The sequence below is a fragment of the Bos mutus genome, chromosome 13 (assembly GCF_027580195.1).
Source record: "Bos mutus isolate GX-2022 chromosome 13, NWIPB_WYAK_1.1, whole genome shotgun sequence".
Classification (NCBI taxonomy): Eukaryota; Metazoa; Chordata; class Mammalia; order Artiodactyla; family Bovidae; genus Bos; species Bos mutus.
In genome coordinates this window covers 66,998,650-67,023,221 of record NC_091629.1, presented here as the reverse complement: position 1 = coordinate 67,023,221, position 24,572 = coordinate 66,998,650, and the positions used below count along the sequence as shown (strand labels likewise).

At 43.4% G+C, this 24,572-nt stretch overlaps 1 protein-coding gene across 2 annotated transcripts in view; it reads right to left on the bottom strand.

The window, feature by feature from the left end:
* Positions 1 to 24,572, bottom strand: part of FAM107B (family with sequence similarity 107 member B) — a 78,152-nt gene that overhangs the window by 31,222 nt on the left and 22,358 nt on the right. Inside the window, exon 1 of one of the 2 annotated variants that reach the window (XM_070381929.1) lies at positions 4,376 to 4,578. The exons of the other annotated variant lie outside the window; for it this stretch is intronic. The gene's annotated coding sequence lies outside the window, so the exon portion shown is untranslated. Of the gene's footprint in view, positions 1 to 4,375; positions 4,579 to 24,572 lie in introns of those variants that run through there. 2 annotated transcript variants of the gene reach the window in all.

Sequence of the window (24,572 nt, the reverse complement as noted above, 5' to 3'; positions counted from 1 at the left end):
CGGCCATTCATTTCAGGAGACTGCAAAGGGGATGCCCTGGAAAGATGTGGGTTTAGGCCTGGTCCCCGCTGAGAGGAAGGAAACTACACAGACCAGAAAAAAATACTTCCTGCTGGACTAGCTTTCAAAGCCCTCAAGTATTCCTGCTTTCAGGAATGAATAATAATTTCATAAAATGGATGACCAGGTCCACCTGGGAACCTGAACAAGTATTTTCCAAAGAGGAGAGTATCTTCAAAAGGACGTAACAGAGAAACTGAGAGCAGGGACCATCTGTTCAATTTCCCCAGCACCAAAGAGGAGGAAACAGAGGCCCAGAGAGATGGAAGCTCGACTAAGTTCAAAGAGAAGGTGGCCAAGCCTGGCCCATAAAGTGTGTGTCTGCCCCGGCCCTCACTTGGCTGGACTACAACCACCTCACTCACTGCTGACTCCAACTGAACTGTACTGAGTTTTCTAAATTCATTTTCTACTGATCTGGGGGGAGGGGGGTTGGCACCAGCACTACCACCACCATTAACATTACCTCTTGATCAAAATAACTGGATGGCATCTTTGAAGATAATAATATGCTTCAGTTATAAGTATCCACATTTCCATCTGCTTCTACATCCTGCCAAATTCCAGAAGACTACAAAGTCACTGCGATGATTAAAACAACAAAACAAACAAAGACACCTCTTGTTACTTTCCTGGTGTGTCCAGTGGTTGGGACTCTGGGCTTCTGACGCAGGCGGGCATGGGTTCAATCCCTGGTCGGGGAACTAAGATCCCATCTACATGAAGCATGGCAAAAAACAAACACAAACAAACAAAAAACCCATGCCTCTTAGGGCAGGAAAAACAACTCATTTGCCTTTTTTAAAAGAGCTGATCTTAACACTGAGCAACTACAACCCTGAAGAACAGAGACTGTTCAGACACAGTGACTTCAGACATCCTCTTTGGACTCTCCACTCACCATCTCATTCTCCTCCTCCTAAAGCCAACCATTCCTCAAGCATCAGTATCCAGGATCAAATCAAATCAACTGCCGGAAAAGTAAAAATCCACCCTAGCAACAATGGGACACGGAAAGACAGGCCTTACTAATAATGAACCCCAATATTCCATCAGGACATAAACTTCAGCGTAGAACCCAGACACCAAGCCTGTGCCTACCTCCACAAAAACGAAAGACTGTCCCACTTTTCTCACTAACCTGTGACTGCTAATTCTTTACCAAGTGGCAACTCTAACCCCACTTCAATCTCTTGCATCCTATATAAAAATTAAGATACCCAGTCACTGAAACATACCTGCTTCCTTACCACATCCAAACCAGCTCTGGCCCCATTTCTCTAACCCCACCTTCAAGTCATCCAGCACAAGCGCAAACCCAACTCTGCCTTTCCAAGGGAATCCCAGAATCCCAATGCTCTTCCAGGCTACACTCGCCCTGCTGCTAAATGAACCGAATCTCTACAATGACATGTGCCTTCCTGGGGGCTGCTGGCTGATGGGATTTGACACTCTTTTATCTTAAGTTAGTAATAACATGAGGTACAGCAGAAAAAAACATGAAAATTAAAGGTCCACTAACCTGAATCCTGACTTACTGCTTCTCTGGGTCTGTTTCCTTAGTGGTAAAATGACAATTATTCTATACTTTTAAAACTTTTCATCTCAAATACACTGTATTTCAGCCCTACTGTGGGTCAAATAGGTTTATGACCATGGAACAAGATGCTCTGACTTCCAATCACTCAATTACTTCACGTGTGAAATACAGCACAGAGTTGCAAAAACCTCATTTTTCACTCTAAAGAAAAGAGATCTTCATGTGAGAAACAATGGTTACAATTATGTGCTTTTCTGGATGGTTAATATGTTTCATAATTATACAAATGTAATATCTGATTTGATTTCTCCTTCCACAGTGACAAATTAGCATGAGGATTGGGGCACGTCTCCGTCTGGATCTTTAGAAGACTGTCTGGCGCTAACTAAACCCCAGAGAGCAGCTGTGTGCACAGCCCAGGTACTTTTAATTAAAGTCTGTTTTCCCACTTACTCTTCTGGTTACCCAGTGGGCTTTCTGTGAACAACAAATAGTCAGTCTTGTGATGAGGACACCAAAACCAACATAGGGTTATTAAACCAAGGCCAGACCATGAGTGTCCACTCCTTTGTACGAGCCTTGGGTCAGCCTCTAAAGATCTTGGAGGAGTGAGATGTGGTCCCTGATGTCCAGAGCTCAAGGCCTGGAGGAGACAGGCTCACAATCAATACTGTGATATGTACACCTTGAATGGGGAAGACCAGGCCAGTGTCAGGGATAAGTCTTCCCAAGACTGTACCTCCTCCCAACTCCAAAAGGAGGAAGGTTCTCCCATGTGACTCCATCAGTGAGGATGCCCTGGACCACACTCAAAACCTGCCCAAAAGGAGCGGCACCACAAGGGCTTGTTTTCACCTCACAAGGATGTGGTGTTAGGCTGTGCAAAGCTGCCTCGGAGCTCAGTGGTGTCATGGGGGCACTGGGATCTTCTCACTGCTCTGTTCTGCTCAGCAGCCCTGGCATCTCCAGGAGGAAAGGCAGACTGGGAAGGCACCCCCCATCCAGCATCCATTTTTCTGGGAGGGAGGCCACTCCCAGAGCCCTCTCATTGGCCAGAGCTGTGTCCTGTGATCACCATAGCAACAAAGGGCCCTGGGAAAATAGGGACACGGCATTCCAGCAGTGAAGGGGGGACAGCAGTGGCTGTTAGGTCGACAATCAACTCTGCCACACACAGTTATGGGTGGAATGTGTCCCCCCCAAATCCATATGTTGAGGCCCCAACCCCAATGTGACAGTATGCAGAGGTGGGGTCTTTGTAAGATGATCAGGACTAAATGAAGTCATGAGGTTGAGGCTCCCATGATGGGACTGGTGTCCTCATAGGAGGATGAGATAACAGAGCTGGCATCTCTCCCCACCCCCACCCACTCAGATGAGAAGGCTGCCTGCCATCTGTAAGCCAGGCAGAGAGTCCTCACCAGGAATCCCATCTGCACCCTGATCTTGGACTTCCAGCCTCCAGAACCATGAGAAATAAATGTCTGTTGTTTAACCCACTCAAGCGTTAAGTCGCTCAGTCGTGTCAGACTATTTGCAACCCACGGACAGTGGCCCACCAGGCTCCTGAGTCCACTCAGCCTATGGCAGCCAGAGCTGACTAGGACACAAACCCAATTCAACTGTCTTCAAAGGCACTCCGGCCTTCTGACAAGGGGCTCATCAGGCCCCTCTGGGTGAAGTCAGCTGCCACCCTGCCTCTCAGCTCCAAAGCTGACAAGGGAAACTAGAGCACCAATCGTTTCTCAGAAGTGTTCTGTCCTCAGAACATTCATAAGGAAAGCTACAGTGGGCAACAGAGATGGGGTCCTTTTAATGGAAACCCCTTCAGCCTTCAACTTCTCCTTCCACACAAAACTCCCCTTTTTAAATGAAGGGGATTTTGGCAAAAGTTCAAACGTAAACATATTTGTTGTGGGAGGAGATGCCAGAAGGAGGGAGTAAACCATACTGACTGTGAACTTGCTCTGCTTGAACTCCACACATTAACTCAACTCCCCCATTCTAGGTTACCAGGCCTTACCGTGTTCCCTCAGGCTGTCTTGCAGTCACAGGAAAACAAAAGCAAGGTGCCCCCAGCTCCAAGAGGCTGTCTCTGCAATCTAGACAGTGATTTCCGCCCCCCTCCCCACCCCCGCCATCTAACAGGCCCACCCAACGTATGAACTGGATACAATCCCCCTTGGGCCTCCACTGGAGCTCTGACTTTCTCCATGTACAGGAACAGGCAGAGGAAAACTTTCAAAATAAGAACGGGGGTGGGGGGCGGGTGGGGGAGCGGGGGGGGTGGGAAATGACAGCAATCTACTTGGCAATCAAGGAACACAGAAAAACAAAAGCCTGAAAACAAGGAGCCTGCGTTTAAACCAGCAGGTATCAGGTGCCACTGTGTCTGAAAAGCCTAACATAACACAGCCTTTCTTCTTACTGGAAAGGAAGGGGCTCCAGGTTAATTAGAAAATAGTCAAGATTTCAAAACTGTATCTATTCCGAGAGCATACAGAAGCCTAAGAGACACAGGCACTTAGCTTGAGTGACAAGCAACAGATACATCAATCATAACCCAGGTCCTATAGAAACTGGGTGATATTATTCACCTTCATTCCAACAAGATGTTTTAGGGATGTTTATATTCAAACATAAAATGTTTTATGTACAATTTATGACTACTTCAAAACTCTCATATTTATTTGGTAGCTTCCACCAAGGACCTTCTCTCTTAAAATAAAGCCTTAGCCATCACCCCATCCTCCCTCCATCCAAGTATGCACTTACCAGTGTCTACAGCCCCAGGTCCTCAGCCAATAGGGATTAGGACAAGTTCCGTGAGTACTAACACATCCTCCATCAGGCCACTCACTCTGGCATCTCAATCAAATCCGTTGCTTACCAACAATACTATTCTTTTATATGTTTTCCCCACGTCTTGACACATCCACACCAGCAATACTGATTAAGAACAGGACAGCTGGTAACTAGCAAAAGCTCTGCTCAACCCCAGTTGCGCAGGAAATGGAGAACTCTGCTTCTCTCTCTCCCTGAAGTTACCCAATTTTGAAATGTTCTTATTTCTTTTGTTGCAACAGGACTCCTTACTCAAGAACTTTGCATCCAGAAACTTCCCATCAGCTTCTGACTTCTCTATAGCTCTTCTCCAAAAGTTCAGAACTTTGTATCTGTTTTAAAATCCACATACAACAGGAGTTACTGGTTAATTAAATGAAAAGGGCAAGGATAAAGGGCATATCAACACATTCATAAGGAAAATTTCTCCTCTACGTACAGGTGGTTATAAAGGAAATCATTCACGGCTTCCAGAAGAACAGCTATAAAATAATTTAACAAGAACCTGCAGATGTATCATGATAGCTAACTACTTCCCTGATGCCTTAAAAAAAAAAAAAAAAGTCTGAAAAGCTTAATTAAGACAGGATAGTTTACCTACTTAAATTTACCTACTTAATTGAAATATTCAAAAGCAAAATATAGCCAAAGGCCATGAAAAATGTTTCGTTTAAAAAGTTTTCAAGGTAATTCAAGGAACAAAAATCACTACCCTTTAGTTTATAATCTTACAAATGCCAAACTGAGTATGAACCCAAGTATTTAAGAATCCAATTCAAAAATTTTAAATTGAGTCTATAGTACAAAATCTACAAACACAACGGCACATGTGATATGATAATTAGGAAGGCCACTATCAACTTTATTTTGAAATTTCATCCATGAACCATTGGAGTTAAAATCATAAACCTTATTTTCTATTTATAAAATATATGTTAGCTTTGGGGGGGGGGGAAAAAAAAAAACATCTCTGAGTTACCACACTGTGTTTCTAAATTTCATTCTGTTAACCCTATACAAAAACCAATGTCAAGGACTCAGCTAAAGAACTTCCCTTCCATGCAACATTTAGACTTGCTCGTAAGCTGATAAACTTTCAGAAACACCTCAGATCAATGCCTTCCAAACTTTTCTGTCTGTAATTGTCTTTATACACAGGGACCCAATAACAAGCCCACACTAAAACAAACTGAAGTAAAAGTTTCCGGAAGTGATACCAGCCTATATACACTCTGATAATTTTCACTTTTTTTTTTTGGTAATGCTTCTTGCTTAGTGGCTCAGTTGGGTTTGACTCTGCAATGCCATGAACTGTTGCCCTTCAGGCTCCTGTGTCTATGGAATTCTCCAGGCAAGAATAGTGGAGTGGGTTGCCATTTCCTACTCCAGGTAATGCTTCTTGTGACCCACTAAATTGATTCTGCGATCCACTAATGGCTGCAGCTTGGAAAATCTTATCCTAATTCATTTACTTAACTTCGCCACCAGCCGCTGGCAGCACTCAGGGTACTAGGGAAGACACCTGAAAATTTCCAACGGAAATGTAAACTGGAAGACGGCATGTATGCCAACTGTCACCATCCCCTCCAGATGGGAAATGCTTAAGAACCATGACCTTTTAAAAGCTTATTTGGGCTTCTACTACTAATGCTGAAGCCATCATCTTCTCCTCTGTCTAATCTTTAAAATACCATTATTCCAATCACTAAAGAATAACCTCAAATCCTTCTAGCTATGTGTAAATGAGAAAAGGAAAACAAATTAGAGATTACTTGGAGAATTACGTTTGTTCATAGTTCAGTGATAAGCCTTTTTCTCCATGATGATGAACATAGGGGATGGAGATCACCAAGGCAGTATTTTCTCCCCTTATTAAAGTGTTTTTTAAAAGCTGGTTCAACGGTTTCTCTATCCACAAATAAAATGATAGCCATCGTACAGCAATATTTAAAACCAACTTTATGGCATTTGCCTATTTGTTAAAAACTACAGTATAACTCAGCTTCTTAACACAAAAACAACAATTCTATTTACGTATTTTTTAAGAAACAGGACAAAATTCCACAGTTAACTGGAGTGAACAATGAGTAAGAGGGGGCTTCCCCTGGTGGCTGTGGTAAAGAATCCACCTGCCAAGGAAGGAGACACAGGTTCAATCCCTGATCCAGGAAGATCCTACATGCCGAGAAGCAACTAAGTCCGTGCACAACTACTGAGCCAGTGCTCCAGAGCCAGTGCTCCAGAGCCAGTGCTCTGCAACAAGAGAACCTACCGCAATGAGAAGCCCGCACACCACAATGAGAGAGTAGCCCCAGCTCACTGCAACTGGAGAACGCCTCCACACAGCACCGAAGACCTAGCAGAGCCAATAATAAATAACTAAATAAAATTATTTTAAAAAATAAAAAGAATCCAAAAAAAAAAAACCAGTAAGAGGAAGTTATCCAGTCCTGGGTACCTGCAACTCAACTGTTCGAGGTCATTTACACCGACCACATGGGAACCTGGCCAGAAAATGCTAAGGGAGGCAACTAAGAATTGATCTGTTTTTCTTCCTGGTAAAAAGAGACATGGCAGCAGTAGTGGTGGTTATGAAACAGGAGAAAGAGCTAAGCTTTAAAGTCTGAGGAGCCCAAAGCCAACTCTGCCATGTATTAGCTGGATGACCTTGGTTCACTCCAGTTAACTGATGGTATTAAGAAGCTGAGTTATACTGCAGTTTTTAACAAATAGGTAAATGCCATAAAGTTGGTTTTAAATATTGCTGTACGATGGCTATCATTTTATTTGTGGATAGAGAAACTGTTGAACCTGCTTTTAATGATTCAATACTTAAAATGATTACTCAATAAATATTAGCACGTGGGCTGAACACAGTCCTAAACGTCCCCACATAGTGAATTTTCACAACACTGGAGGTAGATTCTGAGTGCCAGAGGGGTTGAGGCAGCACTCTCCAACTTTTTTGGCTCCAGGAACCAGTTTCAAGGAAGACAATTTTTCCATAAACAGGGGGAAGGAGTGGTTTTGGGATGATTCAAGGACATTACATTTACTGTGCACTTTATTTCTATTATTATGACATCAGCTCCAGCTCAGATCATCAGGCATTAGATCCTGGAGGCTGGGGATCCCTGGGCCAAGGCACTTATCCAAATTCACACAACTAGTCATGGAAAGGCCAGAGTTCTAACATAAGTCAACTCATTTCAAAACGTGTGTGGGGCTGCCTTCTGAGCCTGGTTCCTTATCTTCCCTTCTCAGGGTTGCTGTTTATATTAACATCTGCTTAATAAGGACTCATCACTCCCATGACCCAGCATCCCAGCTGCTACCTGTGCAGGTCACCAAATATCTCAGGAGAGTGGGCTTCACCTATTCAAACTCAGAAACTTCTTATCTTTTGTTCAGCAATAGAAACCTATCTTTTTTTTTCCTTCTACCCTCTCACTGCTCCACCCTTCAAACACACCTCCCCTACAAATACCTTTTATTAACCTTAGGAAATATTTCACCAGCACTGCAGGCAAGAGTACACAACACCTATCATGAGTATGTTTACTAAGGGAAGGGAGGTGAGTGTCTAATGTTTGTTAGGCAGGGCCAAGTTGTCAGGCTTCATTCAGAGCCAAGACAATGACAGGCAGAGAGCACAAAGGCTGGACTCAGATGGCGCGGCAGGAGCGCCCTAGAACAATCACTATGGTTAAACTGTATTTACCCTGCGAGGTCCTGACCAGGGACAGAATGAAGGCAGGAGAGTGACTGAGCCAGTTGTGGCTTGGGGATCTGGCAGGAATTAGAGGGGCAGAGCCTCAAATATGCCAGGAATTCTGCTGAAGGCAATAAACCACCTCATAGTGGAGGGGAGGCTGGCATTAAATCAGTTTTGGAAACAGGAAGTACCGGGACTGAGTGGTTAATAAGTGTCGACAGAACTTTTCAAAATGGGGTTACATTTCTCCCTTGCTTTCCTGTCCACCTTAGTTCCCAAATGCTACCTCCTCCACTTCCTTACCCCTCAAAAAGTGAGTAAACAGAAGCACTGACAGGCTGGTGCCAGGAAAAGAACCAAAGCACATCAAACAAGTTAATTTCACCAACTTGATCAAAGACATGTCAATAATACACCACCACCCAATTACTGAATCCAGTCTGTTTTAAAAAACAAGGAAATTAACTGCACACGTGCCCTCAAGGTGTAATAAGCTAGCTATATATGTTAGACTTAAATTATTAGTTGTCATAGAAACAGTGGAGAGTAAATGCCTGCATAGATCAGTATTTGCCAATTTAGCTCTTTGTTTTACACTATACATCCTATCACTAATCACGTTATATACTTTCCAAGTATTAAGAATTCGCCAGTTTGGGTTTCCCTGGTGGCTCAGTGGTAAGGAATCCGCCTATCAATGCAGGAGACACAGGTTCAATCCCTGATTCAGGAAGATCCCACAGGCTTTGGGCCAACTAAGCCCACGCACCACAACTACTGACCTTATGCTCTAGAGCCCAAGAGCTCCAACTACTGAGCCCACGTGCCACATACTGAAGCCCATGAGCCCTAGAGCCTGTGCTCTGTAGCAAGAGAAGCTCCGCAATGACAAGCCTGTGCAGCAACAAAGACCCAACACAGCCAAAAATAAACAAATACTTTTAAAAAGAAATCACTATTTTGCCAAACCAAAAGGGAATACATCCCATAAGGCTGACTTGGAAAAATACACTCATAAATCTAAAGGACACAAGTTGGATTTATGAATGTTCAGAAAGCAGGACACTGCTGATACATAGCTATTTAACAATCTGAAGACATACAGTGGCTTTTTACCCTTAGGGAAAAAATTATGAAATGACCTACCAGATTAAACAATATTATCTAACAAAAGTAGACTTCCTAATACATTCATTATTTTAATTAAGTACTGATAACATTATGAGTTTATAATCATAAGTCATACAATCATACAATCGAAAGTCACTCCCACTGACATACTACTTTTTTAAAAATTGTAGTTGATTTACAATGTCAAGTTAGTTTCTGCTATCAGATCAGATCAGTAGCTCAGTCGTGTCCGACTCTTTGCAACCCCATGAATCGCAGCACGCCAGGCCTCCCTGTCCATCACCAACTCCCAGAGTTCACTGAGACTCACGTCCATCGAGTCAGTGATACCATCCAGCCATCTCATCCTCTATCGTCCCCTTCTCCTCCTGCCCCCAATCCCTCCCAGCATCAGAGTCTTTTCCAATGAGTCAACCCTTCGCATGAGGTGGCCAAAGTACTGGAGTTTCAGCTTTAGCATCATTCCTTCCAAAGAAATCCCAGGGCTGATCTCCTTCAGAATGGACTGGTTGGATCTCCTTGCAGTCCAAGGGACTCTCAAGAGTCTTCTCCAACACCACACGTCAAAAGCATCAATTCTTCGGTGCTCAGCCTTCTTCACAGTCCAACTCTCACATCCATACATGACCAAAGGAAAAACCATAGCCTTGACTAGATGGACCTTGGTTGGCAAAGTAATGTCTCTGCTTTTGAATATGCTATCTAGGTTGGTCATAACTTTCCTTCCAAGGAGTAAGTGTCTTTTAATTTCATGGCTGCAGTCACCATCTGTAGTGATTTTGGAGCCCAGAAAAATGAAGTCTGACACTGTTTCCACTGTTTCCCCATCTATTTCCCATGAAGTGATGGGACCGGATGCCATGATCTTCGTTTTCTGAATGTTGAGCTTTAAGCCAACTTTTTCACTCTCCACTTTCACTTTCATCAAGAGGCTTTTGAGTTCCTCTTCACTTTCTGCCATAAGGGTGGTGTCATCTGCATATCTGAGGTTATTGAGATTTCTCCCGGCAATCTTCATTCCAGCTTGTGTTTCTTCCAGTCCAGCGTTTCTCATGATGTACTCTGCACATAAGTTAAATAAACAGGGTGACAATATACAGCCTTGACGAACTCCTTTTCCTATTTGGAACCAGTCTGTTGTTCCATGTCCAGTTCTAACTGTTGCTTCCTGACCTGCATACAGATTTCTCAAGAGGTAGGTCAGGTGGTCTGGTTTCCAGTCTCTTTCAGAATTTTCCACAGTTTATTGTGATCCACACAGTCGAAGGCTTTGGCATAGTCAATAAGGCAGAAATAGATGTTTTTCTGGAACTCTCTTGCTTTTTCCATGATCCAGCGGATGTTGGCAATTTGATGTCTGGTTCCTCTGCCTTTTCTAAAACCAGCTTGAACATCAGGAAGTTCACGGTTCACATATTGCTGAAGCCTGGCTTGGAGAATTTTGAGTTTCTGCTATACAGTAAAGTAAATCAGTTATACATATTCATACAGCCACTCTTTCTTAGATTCTTTTCCCATACAGGGCATTACAGAGTATTAAGTAGAGGTCCCTGTGCTATACAGTAGTTCTTATTAGTTATTTATCTTATATATAGTAGTGTGCATACTCACTGACATTTTTATTTAATGCCTGATTATAAAACAAGGATACAAAGTACCCTAGATGAACAACTTTGCCTTTAATCTAGTTTTATTTTGACTCATTCTCACTTTTTAAAATAAGCTGTTTCCACCTCACTAGCTAAAATCAAATTTTGTTTTCTCTTATAATGGTTCACTGCTGGTTTTACAAGATCCCACTCAGTGGCTTGAAATGACTGGATGTTACTTATTTCCTCATTACATCTGTTACTGACCATTTTCTTTACAATTAATCCAAACAACACATTCTGTCAAAGGGCACAGGTCCAAGCACCAAAAATGCCAGATCTTGGTCCCAGCTCAGCCACTGCCAGGCTCTGTGGTTCAGAAAAGGATCATGTTCCTAGCGGTCAGTTTCCTCATCTGTGAGCCCCAGACCAGGAGACCAGCAATTCTCACCAATCAGGACAGACAGACACACACACACACACACACACAACAAACACAGCACAGACTGGACACAGACACACACACTGGACACAGACGCACACACACGCACACACACACACATGACACAGACTGGCCACAGACACACACTGCGCCAGGCAACACAGTCACGCTCCAGCAGAGACAGGCCTTTCTAAGCCACTCCATGTAAGCCACTCCCTAACCCCACAAAGGGGAAATGTGAGAACTATTTTTGCCCATCTTTAGGTATGCATGCTAAATTGTTTCAGTCTGACTTTTTGCAACCCCATGGACTGTATGTAGCTGGCCAGGCTCCTCCGTCCAGGCAAGAATATGGGAGGGGGTTGCCATGCCCTCCTCCAGGGGATCTTCCCTACCCAGGGATTGAACCCATGTCTCCTATGGTCCTATACTGCAGTGGATTCTTTACTGCTGAGCCACCAGGAAGCCCTATTTTTTTAGGTATAATACAAAACAATAGGGTGACTCTTCAGAAGATCTGTGATCAGAAGAAATTCAGATTAAATTCTGTATCTGAAATGCAGCCCCTCACTGCTTATATGCCCAGACTCTCCATGTTTGGAGGCGACCAGGCAAAGTAAGAAAGCAAACCAGTAAAACAGCACAGCACTCCTCTCTCAGCATTCCCTATAATAAAGAGCACTACTGGATTAATAACAATTAATAACAATTGCTCTAAAGAGGCCTTCCATCTGGTCCTCCTCTGTCATCTGAAACAACTGATTTCACCATCAGTAATTTGACATCAGAAATTTACAATAAACTAGTCCATGCCCATTCTTCCCCAAAGCACAGAAGATCTCCAAGTGCTGATAGTGGAGTTTCTCGATTGTTCCTGGCTCAGCCGGGATGCTGTGACTGAAAAAGCAAATACATTGGTCAGCACTCAGCTTGCCAGCCGTCAGCCAGGTCACAGTATTCTCATCGGTCACAGCCCCGACAAATGACGGTTCTGCTCTTGACACTGCAAAGCTGTACCAACCACTGGCTGGACTAGCCCCTTCCCACATGTTCTTCCTGCCGGGAACCTGAAGAATGCGACCTAGGCCACCAGCCAGGCCTCACAGTTAAGCCGCTACGTTAATTTCGGGGTGAAAATTTAGGAGGTCACCTTTTCATTGTGTGTGCTCAGTCGCTAAGTCATGTCTGACTCTTTTCGACCCCATAAACTGTAGCCTACCAGGCTCCTCTGTTCATGGGATTTCCCAGGCAAGAATACTGGAGTGGGTTGCCATTTCCTTCTAAAGGGAATCTTCCCAACCCAGGGATCAAACTTGCCTCTCCTGCATTGCAGGCAGATTCTTTACCACTTGAATCACTTGAGAAGCTCAACCTTGTTATTACTGCTTCTCAAACACACTCAGAAAGCAACAGTTTCATGGCTAAAAATGCTGTCCCAATGTTCTCTTCATTATCAAAGAAAAAAAAATGTTAAAGCAGGAAGCCTGCACTAAGAATTAATATTCCTCCCACGGGACTGTCTTAAAATACAAATGAGGTGAGGTCAGGTCTCTCACCACAAGCTTCTCTAAACCCCGACCGTGGCTGTCACTCCCTATCCAGGTGTACTTCTCACACCTCGTCTCCTGCATCTCTCTCCAGACCTTACTCCCCACCCTCCAGTCCCACTGGCCTCCTTTCATCTCTTACCTAGTTTGTGTTCATGCCAAGTCCCCCCACCACAACTCATCCCCGTCGCAAATCTCTCCCTACCACTGGCTCACCCTTTAATCTCCACTCATACACCATCTGCCCAGATCACCCTATCTAACTGGGGTCCTTCCACCATTTGTCTCTGTCCTAAGCTTGCATGCTGCCCCCCAGCCCCCATCTGGAACTGTCCAATTTACTGCTGGGAACATGTTTTTTGGTCATCTCCCATCTAGGTTTGGCTCCCCCTGATAGCTCAGCAGTAACAATCTGCATGCAGTGCAGGAGACCCTGGTTTGATTCCTGGCTTGAGAAGATGCCCTGGAGAAGGGATAGGCTACCCACTCCAGTATTCTTGGACTTCCCAGGTGGCTCAGACAGTGAAGAATCTGCCTGCAATGTGGGAGACCTGGGTTTGACCCCTGGGTTGGACCCCTGGGTTGGGAAGATACCCTGGAGAAGGGAATGGCAACCCACTCCAGTAGTCTTGCCTAGAGAATTCCATGGATAGAGGAGCCTGGTAGGCTACAGTCCTTAGGGTTGCAAAGAGTACACAACTGAGCGACTAATACACTGTCAACCATGTAGGTATTTGGGCTTCCCAGGTAGCTCAGCAGTAAAGAATCTGCCTGCCAATGCAGAAGAGGCAGGAGATACAGTTTCAATCCTTGGGTTGGGAAGACCCTCTGGAGTAGGAATGACAACCCACTCCAGTATTCTTGACATAAAAATGCCATGGACAGAGGAGCCTGGTGGGCTACAGTCCATGGGGTTGTAAAGAGTCGGACATGACTGAGAAACTGGGCATAAACGCACTGTTCTAAACAGCGTGCAATTAGCAGGAACAGAATCAAAGCTCCTGCCTTCGTCAAGTCTATCTTCTGTATTGTGGCAATGATTTCAGAGTATATCCTAAATGTTTCCACAATTCATGATTATGGTGATGCAATAATAACACTTCTTATGTCTTACTTAGAATCTGTGATACCGTCCAAGCCACATTAAGGACAATGACAGAGACCAGAAATAATTAAATTCAAAGACTGGTTTCAATTATAAAAGGAAAAAATCAGTAAGTATATTTGGAGTACATTTCTTAGCCTCCAAAATGCTCAACTCATAAAAGCTGACTAAAATTAAATTAGAATATTTCCAAATTTAATGATGAATGCTTTAAGGGTGCGCCCAAGTAGAACAGTCTCAACTGTTTTAAGCAGAGAATAGAATAGATTTTTAATTTAGTAAAACAATGTTAGGACAAGCAATTAAGTGATTTCCTATCCCAGTTTATACTTCAGAATCAGGTGTGCCTTTGTAAACAGTCTTGGGAGAGACTGCAAACATTAACAGTCACTAATTTATTAACTAAAGCCACAGAACTGTGTGTTCAGTTGGAAGAATCAAAGTAACAATGTTCATATCTTTAAGATGATAAGTAGTGGATCCAAAACTGCTAATTTCCTGCTTTGTGGGTGCTTAGCTGCTTCTGTAGACATCTTAATAATCACTTAATTATATCACAAGGAACATAAAACAAAGAAATAACAGGATGGAGTCCTCCACTTTCAGGAAAACAGACCATCAGCATATTTGGATTCCTGTCCATAAAGAACAAAAGCCACCACCGTGTCAGTTACACAACAAGGAGTACACAGGCTTCCTAAACCCAGGTGTTAGCAGGGAGCTCATCCCCAGATGTGAACTGCCCTTTGCAGCTCTGTGTACACACTTCCACTTCCAGCCACATGACTGTAAAGAGAAATACACAACACACCGCTGACAAAAGGACTTAAAATAACTGACAGGTTAATGAGATGCTAATTTCCAGGATGTTTCTCAACTTCTAAAGGAGCTGTACTATCACCATAGGACAAAATCCTTTTACCATTTTACTTAGGTAAGAATCTGTGTTTGCTTCAGGTGTAGCAGAAATGAGGAAAAGTAAATTGTGTCCTTGCTATAAAGTCCCACCATCAATACTTCGCTTGAATAAGTCCTGAATAAAGTTTCTCTAATAAATCAGTTAATTGTTATCCAAAGAAAGAGGGGAAAGTTCTGAGGTTGAAAACAGACATAGAAAAGTTACATTAATCTGATAAGTAAATAAAAACTTAAAGGAGGGAAAGGGATCTTAGTTACCACTCCAACTATAAAAACTGGGATTTTCACATACAAGGTAACCTTTGGATGAGGGAAAAGGCTTAACAGACACACTTACTTCCCTATTTAAAAAAAAAAAAAAATTCCCCTCACCCAGGTTTTGGAAGTAATGTGATCCTAGAAAATTTGGAAAATCAGAATAGTATATAGAAAATAAAATATCATTCATGAATGCATCACTAAACACATCCATATTTTGATATATTTTCCTTTCACTTAATACATATGTCTTTTCATTAATTTTTAGCAAAATGAGGGTCACACTAAGTAGACAATTTACTACATATGTAAGCATTCCATCCGTGATAAAATACTTTTAAAATATGGTTGCATAATATGGCATTAAACTGTTCACTTTTCCTTCTTCTTATTCAAAAAGAAAGGTAATTTAATGAATTTTAACATTAACAGAGTAAGAAAAAAACCATTGCCAGAGTGTCAGAATCCACACTGCGCCATCCATAATTCCCTGAAAAGGTTATTTCAGTATTCCCACCTTAACCAGCTATGTATGTGCATGAGGCTGGATTTTCTGCATATACTTCAACTGAAACAACCTACAACAGCCTGAATGAAGAAGCAGACATGAGAACTGAATTATTTTCTATTAGAGCTGGTTATGAAATAGATTTGCAAAAATGTAAAACAATGCCACTAGCCTCACTGTTGTTTCAATTTTGCAGAACAGTTTTGCTCCATTTTTAAACATAATTGAAGAAATGTGCACAAAAGTAAAATCACGTTCATCTTTCTTTTTCTGTTTTGGACACATTTTTCAATACAAATGATCTTTTCCTAAACTGTAATGGGTTTGTAGTTATTTTTGTCATTTTTAAGTGAAATTTTTCAACTTTCTCAGTTTTAATTCCTAACAATAAATAATAGTATAATATTAAGTAATATTAAATAAATTTAATAAACAATAAATAAATAATCAATAGATATTACAACAGGCAAAGGTCTTTTGAGGGGCCACAAGTAATGGGTTGGCCAAAAAGTTTGTTCATGTTACATTTCATAAGATGGTACAGGAAAACACAGTCTAACTTTCTGGCCAACCCACTGCTTTGTAACAGTGTAAACGGGTCCTGATATCCAAAAGTTTGAGAGCCACTAAGCTGGAGAATAAAGGGTCTCCTTAAACAAATAAACCTATGTATTATTTTGTTTGCTCGTAACAAACTTCTACTCAAAATGAGACTTCTCCAAGACCTTTGATAGATGAGGAGTGTCTTTGTTGAATGGAATCCTTCCTCTTCTGGCCCACATTTAGTTTCTAAATAATCAGGTCCCCAAATACTTAATGTATTTCAACACTTTGTTACCCAACACTTTTTTAAAGCAGATATTGCAAGGAAAACAGAACCCTGGGAAATCGGAGATATAGATCTCTGACCACAACTACCTCTCCACTTGTTGCTTAAAAAATACAAAAACAATAAATTATCGAGACATCTGGGGTAAGAGCAGAGTGATTCAGATGATGGTACCTGATACACACTTATCTTCACAGTTATCATCATCTGTTTTTACTTCTTCCTCCTACCAAACTATATAAGCGATTCTGTCAACTCTGCAGGGTCAGCAACACATGCTCCCTCCCAACCACCAGGCCCAGAACTCGATGGAAATAAGAAAACACCCACTTAGTGCCTGTTACAACTTTACTTTCTAATCAACAACACTCCAGTCAAAAACTCCAAAACTGTCATATCATTATAGACATTCCTAGCATCTCCAGAAGAGGAATTCTTCTCTACCCTTGTTCTGTTTTTCCAAAACATATGGTTTCTACAAAGGAACCAGTCACAGGTTTTATAAAAAATCACGCTGAAAATAAAAAACTCTTTCATTAAAACACACATTTACTGGGACTTCCCTGGCGGTCCAGTGGCTAAGACTCCACGCTTCCACTTTAGGAGGCATGGGTTCAACCCCTGGTTGGGGAACTAAGATCCCACATGCCCATGGCATGACGAAAATGTTAATTAATTTTAAAAAGTAATTAATTAAAAAAACATGTATTGCAGGTGTAGCAGGTGCCCAGCTCCCCGATACTGAGGACAAAGCAGTGAACAAAACCAAGTCCTGCTCTCATGAGGCTCACATTCTAAGAGGTAAAGCAGACCCTTAACAGAGGAGGAGACATGACAGGCGCTGGGTTTGAACAAGCAAAGCCCAGGAGGCCTTGAGAACAGGAAGATCATCCTGATGAAATACAGACCCAGGGAGACCCCTTCACAGCCACGTGGAGGCACAGACCTCAAATACAAGATGCATAAGAAGAAGAGAGAGGGGGCTCAAGACAGGAGCATAGTAAAACCAGAGATCTAAACTCACCTCGGGGCACAGTGGAGCCGTTCCCCAAAATAGACGCTCTAAGATAAACAAGGTTGATCAGAGAGAACAGTGAGATCCCCACGAGACACACGGTGCTTAGAGGCCCGTAAAACACACACGTGAACATATATAATAAAACAAGCACTGGACATGGTACTTGAGCTCGGGAGTCAAGATAAGGGCTGGCTGTGTGGATTTGGGAGCCCCAAATCTACAAGCAAATGAAGCCAAGGAAACCACTCATATTACTCATAGGGTGGCAAAGGTGCCCTCCAAAACCCCCAAATACCAGAGGGAGGACAAAGAAGAGGAGCCTGCAAAGGATACCCAAGGGGAAGATCCAGAAAGAGAAGGGAAGGCAGGAGAGAGCAAGATCTCAGCAGTTCAGGGATGTGAAAATGTTTCAGAAAGCAGGATGTTCTTAGGGGTGGCCACTAATGTAGCTACCAAGAAATACGAACTTCTAAACCACCTTCCTTAGTGACAGAAAGAGAATTAGTCTATGAATGAAAGCTTCAAAAGCTAAGCCATTATTACTTAAGATGGCATGTATTGATTGCTATTTAAAATTTTTGGTTTTATATACTTTTTATTTTTAAATTTATGATTATCATTTTGGCTACACCATGTGGCAGGCAAGATCTTAGTTCCCTGACCAGGAATCGATCCCATGCCCCCATGCATTGGTGTTGGTGTGATATGTGTGTGTGTGTGTGTGTGTGTGTGATCTGTTTGTCTACATCAACATTACCTTGTCACCAAATATCTGTGCACATCTAGGCGAGACAGGAGTGTGAAGTAGTAGGTAGCAAAACAAGCCAAAAACACTGTGGAAATTATGACACCTCAATGAAGGACAGCATTTAAATCCCTTTGGGTCATTAGACAGGTATGAAAAGAGACTGAAAATATTGTTTCCACAATGGACACCCAAAAAAGGCACCCCCCACCAAGGAATAGGCAGCAAATTAAAACGAAGGCCTATCAGAATGTCCTGTTGCTGTTTTTCCAAGTTTGTGCATCTTATACCCACAACCATCAGGGAGAAAGTGGAGATAAGAAGCAAAACAATTACAAAGCAAATAAAATTTTGCTAAAATGAAGCACTTCAATGCACACATCAGTCCTGTAGTTTTCACTGGAGAGTCACATTGTACCGAAGTGGAGATCTTCAAAGAAGAAGCACAATTTAATCACCACGAGCCCAGGCACTGGATGAAACCCGGATAAAATAATGGAGACAAAACTTACTGAATGTTGAAAGATATTTTTAAAAGGTGAGCAAAGGGCAACTCTGGATCCAGAGTTTGATAAGAGATGCTAGGGCATTTGAAGAAATTGTTGGGGAAAAAACATTAGTTTACAACTGCAAGACAGCCTCTTACAGAGCTCTCTCCCTGGCAAAGACATGACACCCCGAACTATAACAAGACATGACTTTTTATTTAGTCATGTGTATGTCTGATGTTTTGTTAAACCCACTAGTTCAAGTTCACACACCTGAAGGACTATTCAATGACCCAGGGGAAGATCTCAAGGTTTACTATGACCTCAGATATTCACATATTTATGCTTTCATCATGAACATTCAACATTTTAAAAGCCATCCTCCAGGAAGATAAAGTTTGCCCAGAAAATCACCCCACACATGTTACCTATTCAAGGCATAAGCGACCACATGTTAAAGAGGATATATGTTAATCTCTTCAGAATCATTCAGGCTCCTTGTTCAAGGCAACAGATGAAAAGACCACAGTAGGAACGCACCTCCCAACAGTAACACTTTTTTCTAGCGATAAAAGCAAGGCACCCAGAACAAGAATTTACCACCACCACCACCTCTCCCCCACCAAGAAGCTCTCTTGCTGGAAATTTTTAAAATGAAAACTAAAGTTCAAAGGGAGTCACTGCAGCAACTTCAAAAAGCAGGAAAGTTTGCATACCCATCTCTGCATGACTTCATCTGGCATAGAAACGAGAGCAAACAATGAAAAACAAACCGTCCGACGCTGGACCCTGGTACGGGTTACCAACCTTCCAGAACACACTGTCTCCAGCAGCACATGTGCAGAAAAACATCCGCAGCGCTGACAAGTAAATACCCTCTATACAGGGTAATTGAAACCTATCAATGAAAGCAAACATTTCCCCCTAAGAATCAGCTCCCTCAATAAGTGGTATAAACACACACACACACACCGCAAATGCACTGGGATCTCACACACACGCCCCGCAAATGCACTGGGATCTTACACACACACACACAATTGCACCGTGATCTCCCCAGGTCTGCATGTGCACCATCCCCAGCCTGACATTCACACACCTTGATCACCCTTGATTGACCTTTCCAACTACTTATAATCCCCTTTCCAACTAGAGGGGGATTCCCTAGTGGCTTAGTGGTGAAGAATCCACCTACCAATGCAGGAGACTCATGTTTAATCCTTGGGTTGGGAAGATCCCCTGGAGAAGGAAATGGCAACCCACTCCAGTATTCTTGCCTTGCCTGGGAAATCCAGGAGGTCGCAAAAAGTCAGACATGACTTAGTGACTAAACAACAACACTCTCAACTAAAGGAGGTGGAATTTAACATTCTCTGTAACCCCCACAGTCTCCGTAGCATCCAGGCTTTGAGATAATGCAAACCTATACTTTTAATGATCTTAATTCATGACATTACAGTCCACTCGTGAAATATGCTGGGATGTTTCTATTTGGGGGGGAAGCGTTTAATACAGTGGGGAAAAAAGCATCAGGGGAGCTAGTCTTGAGCACTAGTCCCCATTTCATATAAATACCTGAGTGACCTATGGGCTGAAGGGTCTGTCCCTCTAAAACCAAGGAAGTTTCCTTCTAGGGCTAGATTACCGATACTAAATTAGTAGGAAATACCAAGTCCAGACCAAGACAAAGAGTGTGACACAACAACCGCGGAGGCGTGATCAAGACATAACATTCCATGAGTTGACCTCAGCTCTGATCCACGGTCCACGTCAACTCCTACACCAAGCCTGCCACTCGGGCTGCAGACTCTCCCAGGCATGCAGCCCCATCTCATTCCACACCCTACGTAGCAGGGAAGGACCCCAGAGAGACAGGAGAGACAAGTTCCAGGGAAAACCCTGAAAACTATTTACAAACAATGCTGTCTGACTCCCACTGGGCCCACCTGAATTCCTTCTAAGTATATCACTCTGGACACATAATGCTTAAAACAAACAAGGAGGCAGAGTTAACCTGCTCTTCAAGCTCCTACTTTCCTAGCCCATCCCTCCCAAAACACAGGAAGCACTGCAGAGTTCTCTACGTGATGAGTGCCATAGACCCGGGAGATGCTGAAGTGTTCTGCTCTACAATGCCCATTAAAAAATCAGTATGGTTTAGTACAACGTACACACACACACACACATTTCACAAAACAGTACTGATCCTTAATACAGGCAAACGTTTCCTATTGTATGTTTTAAAATGCTGACTATTACCCACAGTATAAAAGACAGATCTGTCAACAGACAGATGTGTTAACAAAATATAGCAGATACATACAATGGAATACTACTTAGCTTTAAAAAGGAATGAAATTCTGACTCATGCTACAACACGGGTGAACCCTGAAAACGTTAAGTGAAGTAAAAACAAGCCACAAGATGACGAATACTGTGTGATCCCACGCAGTATACGAAATACCCAGAGTCATCATTTTCACGAGGACAGAAAAGAGAGGGTGGGTACCAAGGCAGGTGGAGGGGGAGCAGGGAGTTAAGTGTTTAATGAGGACAGGGTTTCCATTTGGAGAAGATGAAGACAGTTCTGGAGATGGATGATAGTGATGGTTGTACAACAATGTGAATGTGCTGAATGCCACTGAACTAGTTATACACTCAAAAATAGTTAAAATGGTAAATTTTATATGTATATTTTATCACAGTAAGAAACAGGAGTGGGTTACCTGGGGACCAACAATTCGAGATGGACCTATGAAGACGCGAGGGGGAGTCTCCTGGGACTGAGCTCCAGGTACACAGTATCAGAAACCAGTTCAAGGCCAAGGGCACAGGATTAGGCCTGGCCTTGAAGTCACTGGCCTTTCATTCATGTTAATTCACTAGAAGGAAACACTAACCTGATCCTCCTATTTGGCCTCCCAAGATCCCGACTTCATGCCAAGTTGTTGTTGTTCAGTCGCCCAGTCATGTCCGATTCTTTGTGACCCCATGGACTGCAGTACACCAGGCCTCCCTGTCCCTCACCATCTCCCGAAGTTTGCCCAAGTTCATGTCCACTGTTTCAGCGATGGCATCCAGCCATCTCAACCTCTGACGCCCTCATCTCCTTCTTCCCTCAATCTTTCCCAGCATCAGGGATTTTTCTAGTGAGTCAGATGTTCTCATCAGATGACCAAAATACTGGAGCTTCAGCTTCAGCGTCAGTCCTTCCAATGAGTATTCAGAGTTGATTTGCCGTAAGACTTACTGGTTTGATCTTGCTGTCCAAGGGACTCTCAGGGGTCTCCTCCAGCACCACAGTTTGAACGCATCAGTTCTTTGGTGCTCAGCCTTCTTTACATGCCAAGATGGAAGCTCAAATCATGTATTCTGCAGAACACGTTTCCCAAACGTTTCCCTCTGCGGCTTACGGAGAAGACAGACCACTCGGTTATCCTTGGTAATTACTACCTAGCGCCCTCTTATCCCCTGCTGCTCTGCAAGTAGGAGAAGCCATCTCCCCTACCGGAAAGACAACTGGCAGTCCAGCAAAGGCCCGCATGTGAGAAAAAAGCAGTGTCTCTGTGCTGGAAACCCTGGTTTCATGGACTTTCTGATCCAGTGGTGGGGCAAGGGCAGGAAGAAGATGAGCAAGGAACCAGTGAGCAGACAAGGTGTCTGCAACGTACCTGGGAAGGAGGGCAAGTGGGCAGGTAAGAGGCTGCAGGTCAGGGGCTGGCTCTGGAAAGGGTGATGGAGAGGCTCAGGACCTGGAATGAGCTTTCCAGACGGCAGCCCTGGAGAGCCCGTCCAGCCCCGGGCAAGCGTGAGCTTGGCTTGTGTAGGAAAAACAGAAAAGAGGCCAGTGTGGCTGGAGCACACAGAAGAGGGAAGTGGCTGGAAACTAGGTCAGGGAGGCGGCAAGGCGAGGCCAGCTTCTGGTCGACTTTCTCACTTATAGGAGCGGCTGATGTAGGTCTCAGAGTTCCAGATCACCGAACACGGTGGGACTCAACTGGCCTGAAAGATGCTAAAAGCCGCCTCCCCCTACCCCCAGCCTGATAAAGTCATCAAGAGGTCCCAGGGGACGTCTAACTTGGGCTTCATCCACAGGGGCCCCCAGCCGCGGTAGTTTTGTTTTTTATTTATTTTGGCTGTGCGTGTCTTCACTGTGACTTGTGGCATCTTTAGTTGCTGGATCTAGTTCCCTGACCAGGGATTGAACTCAGGCCCTCTGCGTTGGGAGCACACAGACTTAGCCACTGGACCACCAGGGAAGTCCCACCGCAGTAGTTTTTAAATCAAAGCCCAGGTAAGGAGGCAGGCTGTGGGGAGTTGAGGCTGATTGATCAAGATTGTGTAGGATGCTTCCCAGGGCTGACAGCTTCAGTTCAGGCATTCTGCTGCTGTAGTCTTGGTGACAGCAGATAAAACTCCAGACACATTAAAATAAAACCCATCTCCAACCAAAGAACCTATTATCAACATCCTGTTTGCTTCAAGTAACCCAAAAGATTCAGGTTTTCTAAGCCACTCCCAATTTTAAATATTCTTCTTTGTCAACCCCAGAAATGTAGGCACGGTTCTCACACAACTCCCTCTGCTCACGATCAGAGTAAAGATGATGACCATACCTCTAGGAGATGGATAACAGTTTCAAAAACAGCACCAGAGTACTCAGGTTTATGTTATTATCAATACCCACATTTTTAAATACTGAACTGAATGCTAACTGTATTATATGCAGGCACTCTGCAAGTGTACTTGCTGTATTCTTATAAAACTCCATGAAGTGTGTACTATTATTATCCTCATTTTACTGATAAAGCTATTAAACAATAAACTGCAGACCCAGAAGGTGGAACCAAGCAGCATGATTGAGAGCCTCCGAACTCACATGACTTCTCTATTTAAAGAAACTGGACAGAGAAAAATATACATTAGACGGCAGTCATCCAGGCAGAGAGAGGAGGACACGTCCTTTTCCACTTAACTAATATGATGATCTAGGTCTTATTTAAGATCCAGTTAGGACTCTTTGGAGAAATATATGTAACCCAGAACCAAACAGACTATATGGAAAGGACCTGCAATTTATTAACCACAAGTGACATGAAATGCAGAACCATGGAATGCACCAGAGAGCTCAGACAACAGGAAGCAAGCTCACCTTCCTGGGCAAGCAACCACCCACCAGCCCCTGGCCCTTTTCCATTTTAATAATCCTTCATCTAGGGGCGAGCACAAGCTGGCAGCACAGCTCTGTTTATTTTTTTTAAAAGGGGTCACAGAATTCGTGGCCTGACACGGCACCCCACCCAACTTGTAAAGATAGGGTGGGTGGAGATACAGGAAGAAGACAAGGCCCCACCCAACCAACCGGCACATTTACTCACCAACATCAGCTGTGGGAAGGATGGGAAGTTCATAGAGGAAGTAATTAACCAACAGAAGCCAAGGAAAGGAAAACACACAGACACACAAGACCCTTCCACTCACTAGAAAGGTATTTCCACACTGCACTGGGACCCTCTGCAGTGTATCACAAGGCTGATTCTTCTCAGGTTCCAAGGCCTGGGGATACAAACTAAAGTATGGGACACTTTCCCCTTAAAGGATCTGTTCTGTTGTTGCTGCTGTTGTTGTTGTTGTGTATGTGCATGTGTTTGTGTTTCAGGGCAAGTCCTTTGCAGAGCGGTTTCAAGCTCAAGAAATGTGGGACCAAGTAAACACTGCTTTTAAAAGAAACTCCAGGCTCCTCCTGCACATCTCCGATGCTCACCCACACTGAGTCTGAAACAAAGTCTGAAAGCAGAGGCCCAGCCTTCCTCCAGTGCTTTATGAACGTTATGA